Genomic DNA, 6,036 nt, shown 5'->3' on the forward strand with positions numbered 1-6,036 from the left:
TTGCCTTCCTGGTCAGGGTCTGTGGTGGGCACTGGGGTCAGGTCAGGTGCAGGGAAGGATGGAGAGCGGTGATCTGAGCTATTCAATGGTAACGCCACAGAAAGATGGGCTTTATGTATCAATGAGAGGATACTAAACCAGACATTGTTTTTCCTACTGTTCACAAGTTTGTGATAAATATAGAAAGAAGGATGACTTCATAGATGAACTAAAAAGAGGTTTGAGAGTTTCTGTGGATCATAAATAATTAATGATGGGTTTTTTTTAATTGTAAGAAACTAATGATACAGTTTACCATCTGAACCACTTTTAAGTGTACGGTTTAGTAGTGTTAAATATACTCACAATGTTGTACAATCTTTAGAACTCTTTCATCTTGCAGGACTGAAAATCTGCAAACCACAACCTCCCATTCCGCTGCTCCCAGCCCTTGGCGTCCACCGTGCTTCTTTCTGTCTCTACGAACTGGACTACACCTCATATGAGTGGAATCATACCAATATTTGGCCTTTTGTGACTGGCTAATTTCTTTTTCTTTTTTTTTTTTTTTTGTATTTTTCTGAAGTTGGAAACGGGGAGGCAGTCAGACAGACTCCCGCATGCACCCGACCGGGATCCACCCAGCACACCCACCAGGGGGCGTCGCTCTGCCGTAATCAGAGCCATTCTAGCGCCTGAGGCAGAGGCCACAGAGCCATCCTCAGCGCCCGGGCAAACTTTGCTCCAATGGAGCCTTGGCTGCGGGAGGGGAAGAGAGAGACAGAGAGGAAGGAGGGGGGGGTGGAGAAGCAGATGGGGTGCTTCTCCTGTGTGCCCTGGCCGGGAATCGAACCTGGGACTCCTGCATGCCAGGCCGATGCTCTACCACTGAGCCAACTGGCCAGGGCGTGAGTGGCTAATTTCACTTAGCATGATGTCCCCATGTTGTAGCATATGTCAGAATTTCTTTCCTTTTTATGGCCGAAGAGTATTCTGTTGTAGAATGCCCTCCCACAGGGCACTCAGGCCTCAGCAATGATGATGGCCTCTTCCCACCCAGCAGCAGAACTGGTGAGCTGGTCTCCTGGTACAAAGACCCCTTAACAGCGGCCTTGGAGGAAGAGGAGGAGGAGGAGGAGGAAGAGGAAGAGGAAGAGGAGGAGGAGGAGGAGGAGGAGGAGGAGGAGGAGGAGGAGGAGGAGGAGGAGAAGGTATGACCTTCAGGGAGGCTGGCTGATTTTAACACCAACATTCCCAGGGTGGATGACAAACTCATATAAGCTGGGAGGACCTCATGGACTTTTTTTTTTATTACTTTTTTTATTAATTTTTTTTAGAGAGGAGAGAGAGAGAGAGAGAGAGAAGGGGGAAGGAGGTGCAGGAAGCATCAACTCCCATATGTGCCTTGTCCAGGCAAGCCCAGGGTTTTGAACTGGCGACCTCAGCATTCCAGGTTGCGCTTTATCTACTGCGCCACCACAGGTCAGGCGTCATGGACTTTTTTGATATTTACCACTCTAACAAAGAATATGTCAGCAAACTAGAAGAGCTGAAGGCTGCCCACATGGAAATTATGGGAAAGTTAGAGAAAATGCACCAGAATAAATTAAATTTTTTTAAAAATTATTTTTATTTATTTATTCGTTTTAGAGGAGAGAGAGAGAGAGAGAGAAGGGGGGAGGAGCAGGAAGCTTCAACTCCCATATGTGCCTTGACCGGCAAGCCCAGGGTTTTGAACCGACAACCTCAGCATTCCAGGTCAACGCTTTATCCACTGCGCCACCACAGGTCAGGCCAGAATAAATTAAATTTAAAGGAAGTTCAGCCAATGATCATCACAGAAGACACTTCTAACGTCTCATCCATGTCTGTATCAGAAGAGAACTTCTATCACCCTGTCTCGTCAATCACATCACTTTCAGAACTTGACTTGGATCATTCTTCCTCCTTGGTTGTGTCTTCCCCTGAAGATGAGCTGCCCAGCTGAGGAAAAGAATATCCCGAGGAGAATGGAATGATGGCCTATGCTAAGGAGCTCATCGCCAGCTTATGGACAGATGTTTCTGATAAAGGTTATCGCATTCAGTGAAGATGCTGACTTCCCAGCAGCTGGAAAAACAAAGAAAAGAACAAAAGAGTGGGTGCCAAAGATTCCAGTTCCTGAGCCTTTTCAACTGATGATTCGAGAACAGAAGAAAAAAGATGAGAACATGAAATCTCCGTCAGATATTGAGATGGTACAAAAACTGTTCCAAAAACGAGAAACATCAGAGTGTAAGAAAAAAATCCAGTCCAGTCCCAGTATTCATCTTTCTTCCCTTTATCATATGCAGTCAAACAAGATGAAAAATGAGGGAGCATTATGAAAGAGAAAAACAAAGACGTTCTGTGGCCTCACAAAAGTTAATTGCAAGGAGGCACAGAAGCAAGCAATCTGGGCAAAGCAGCTGAGAGACTTTTTTGAGTCTAAAAAGAAAACATCCATTTAAAGCCAGACCTGTATATCGATGGAACTTAGGGTTCTGTTACCAATGACAGAGGAAAAGAAGAGCTCTGTGGGAACACGTGGACACAGCTGAGAGCCCAAGAGCTTTTACTGAATCTATCCCCTCTGCCTTGGAGACCAGCTTGCTGGAGTTTTGCTTCAAGGAAGCCCAAGTGTCCTGAACAGACTGAAAAATTGACAAGTAAACACAAGTCTAGGAGCCAGACTGCTGACTTTGGAGACATTCCTGAAAGATGTCAGAAACACCTTGCAGAGCAGAAGTGTCCAGAACTCTTAACAGTCTGCAAACCATCTGATCTTCATGTAGCTTCATATGCATATATAATCAGGCAACCACAACCATAGTTAAGGTATAGAACATTTTCATCACCCCATATGGCTCCCTGGCCCCTTTTCCCAGTCAACCCCGACGCCCCATACTCCTTGCTCCAGGCAATTGATATGCATTCTATCATCATTAGGTTTTTTTTGCCCCAATGGTTTTGTATAAATGGTATTGGGGAGAGAAAGATAAGTCAGACATGGTCCGCTGTCTGGTACTATGTTTCTCAAACTTTAAGTTCATTCCCTTTTCGATAATGATAGAAATCTCAATTCTGTCCTGAGATACTGGGTATGTCCATAGAAGGCCATACCAATATCCCCTACTTTCTCATGACTTTGACAGTCGCTGCTTCTTTGTATCCTCTGCAGCCCAGAAGATCTTGTTGAGTATTCCATTCAGTCGTTTTTATACTGTTCACAAAAATTAGGGGATATTTTATTGCTTCGTATTCATCTTGAAATATCCTCTAATTTTTGTGAGCAGTATATATGCATTTTCTTTTTTCTCCAATATAAAGTCATATTATCACATTATTATGTAGTTTCAACTTATATACGTGGTTCACTTCTCCAGGTTCTGAGGAGTCCCCTTAATGGGGGAGGAGTGTGGTCCTTACACTGAGAATCACTTGTCTGTTCTTATAATCACATGGAAGTTAGATGGCTAACCATTGGCATTTACCTGCTAAAGGACATTCTGGGAAGAAGTTGTACAGTGCTTTGCCTCATCCTGCCTCATTTTAAGTGCTTTGCATTTATGGATACCAAGAATTTAATGATTATAAACCAAACAATTGCTCATGTCTTTATTTTTTATCCCTTGGCTTCCTGATATTATTATTATTATTTTAAAATATTTTATTTATTGATTTTTAGAGAGAGGGGAGGGAGAGAGAGAGAGAGAGAGAGAGAGAGAAGGAGGAGGAACAGGAAGCATCAACTCCCATATATGCCTTGACCAGGCAAGCCCAAGGTTTCGAACCGGCAACCTCAGTGTTCCAGGTTGACGCTTTATCCCACTGCGCCACTACAGGTCAGGCACCTGATATTATTTTTAATAGTTCTTCCATAATCATATAATAGCTTCATTTGTAAGGTCATTGAGATCCAGGAAATAAAAAGCATTCAAATAGTTTAGCCAAAGACTTTAAATCACTACATGAGGCAAGGCGTTCCCATCTAGGTTGTTGAGGGTGGTATTGTAGGATTTAGAGATCACAGAAAAAAAAAAAAAAAAAATTAGAAGTATCATTTTACAGTTGTAAAAGGAAAAGATCTAACTGTAGAAATCTACTATGTCCTAATAGCTCGTTTAAAATTTGCCTAGTAGGACAGCAGAAGGCAGGGCACACGTCTATGGAAGGAGGATTCATTCATTAAAAGGAAGGAAGCAGTTGATTTATTTAGGGAGTTCCATCCTCCTTTTCTTTCCCCTCCTCCTCTTTATAGAACACTGATTGTCATAGTGATTTTGTCCTTGGTCTTCATTTTCAGCACAGGCGTTTGCATCTTTTTCACTAATGCTCAAACCAGCAAAGAGAAGGTGTCAGAAAGTAGAAATTAAAAAAAAATGTTAAGAATGGGAAAAGAGAGAAACCAGGCATTCATTCATCTAGTTCCTCTAAAATCCGTACATGTGTTGAGCCCTCACTAGGAAGCGAGACAACATTGTTTTCACCCCTTATAGATAGATGTCTTTGTGGCTGTTGATGACTATGTCTCAGTATTTCCTGTGTGAGGGCCTAAGTGAAAAATAATTTTTCTCTGGTTTCAACCAGGAGTAGTTGTTCTTTTGAGCAACTAATTGCTTTAATTTTCTGAGAGCACTGGGAATCATGAAATTGATCATGTTTTTTTGTTTTTTGTTTTTTGTTTTTTTTTTTCTGAAGCTGGAAACGGGGAGAGACAGTCAGACAGACTCCCGCATGCGCCCGACCGGGATCCACCCGGCACGCCCACCAGGGGCGACGCTCTGCCCACCAGGGGGCGATGCTCTGCCCATCCTGGGCGTCGCCATATTGCGACCAGAGCCACTCTAGCGCCTGAGGCAGAGGCCAAGGAGCCATCCCCAGCGCCCGGGCCATCTCTACTCCAATGGAGCCTTGGCTGCGGGAGGGGAAGAGAGAGACAGAGAGGAAAGCGCGGCGGAGGGGTGGAGAAGCAAATGGGCGCTTCTCCTGTGTGCCCTGGCCGGGAATCAAACCCGGGTCCTCCGCACGCTAGGCCGACGCTCTACCGCTGAGCCAACCGGCCAGGGCGAAATTGATCATGTTTTGGTTTTGTTTTTTTTCTCCCCTCTGTCCTGAAATCTTGAACATTCAGAGTTCAGGATTTGTGGCTCCTGTTTCTACCCAGCAAATAAGCCCACCTAGCTTCCTTGTGATTTTTTTCCTTGTGATTTTTTTATCCTTCATTCTGATTTTCTTACTTGATTTTATTTTAATTTTATTACAGTATATTGTAAAATTGTTGAGATGCTTTATATCAGTGGTAGTCAACCTGGTCCCTACCGCCCACTAGTGGGCGTTCCAGCTTTCATGGTGGGCGGTAGCAGAGCAACCAAAGTATAAATAAAAAGATAGATTTAACTATAGTAAGTTGTTTTATAAAGCTTTATTCTGCCAAACTTAGCGAAAATCTGACATAAAGTACTTGATAAGTAATTATTATTATATACTTTAACTTGCTGTAACTCTGCTTTATAAATTTTATAAAGTAAAGTTACTTCTCTACTTTATAAATCACTATTACTATGGAACCAGTGGGTGGTTAGAAAATGTTACTACTAACAGAGATACAAAAGTGGGTGGTAGGTATAAAAAGGTTGACTACCCCTGCTTTATATCCTCTTTGGAAACAATGGCATATAAATAGGTAAAAACTAGAAGGGGAGAAACTCTTAGATAACAAGGGACCTTGAACAATTATCCTGTGGTTTTGCAGTGAGTTTTTATCAGAAGCTGTATAATGTAGTATTTTAATGTACAGGTCTGGAGTCTAGGGGGTTTCATCTCACATATTCACTTACTTAGCATTACTTTAGGAAATTGATTTGTTTGATTTAATCTCCTATGCTCTCTGTACTTAGGATATCACTGTCTTTAAGTCATAATATAGTCAGTGTATTATGTGATTGCTGTATGACAAATTATCCCTAAATTTAGCAAATTAAAAGAACATACTTATTATTATTATTTTTTTTGTATTTTTCTGAAGCTAGAAACGGG

General features: G+C 42.4%; 1 pseudogene; it reads left to right on the forward strand.

Annotated features, from left to right (window-relative positions):
- Nucleotides 1-1,471: 1,471 nt before the first annotated feature.
- On the forward strand, nucleotides 1,472-2,830 carry LOC136319476 (protein FAM161A pseudogene; annotated as a pseudogene).
- Nucleotides 2,831-6,036: the final 3,206 nt, after the last annotated feature.

The sequence above is a fragment of the Saccopteryx bilineata genome, chromosome 1, assembly GCF_036850765.1.
Source record: "Saccopteryx bilineata isolate mSacBil1 chromosome 1, mSacBil1_pri_phased_curated, whole genome shotgun sequence".
Classification (NCBI taxonomy): domain Eukaryota; kingdom Metazoa; phylum Chordata; class Mammalia; order Chiroptera; family Emballonuridae; genus Saccopteryx; species Saccopteryx bilineata.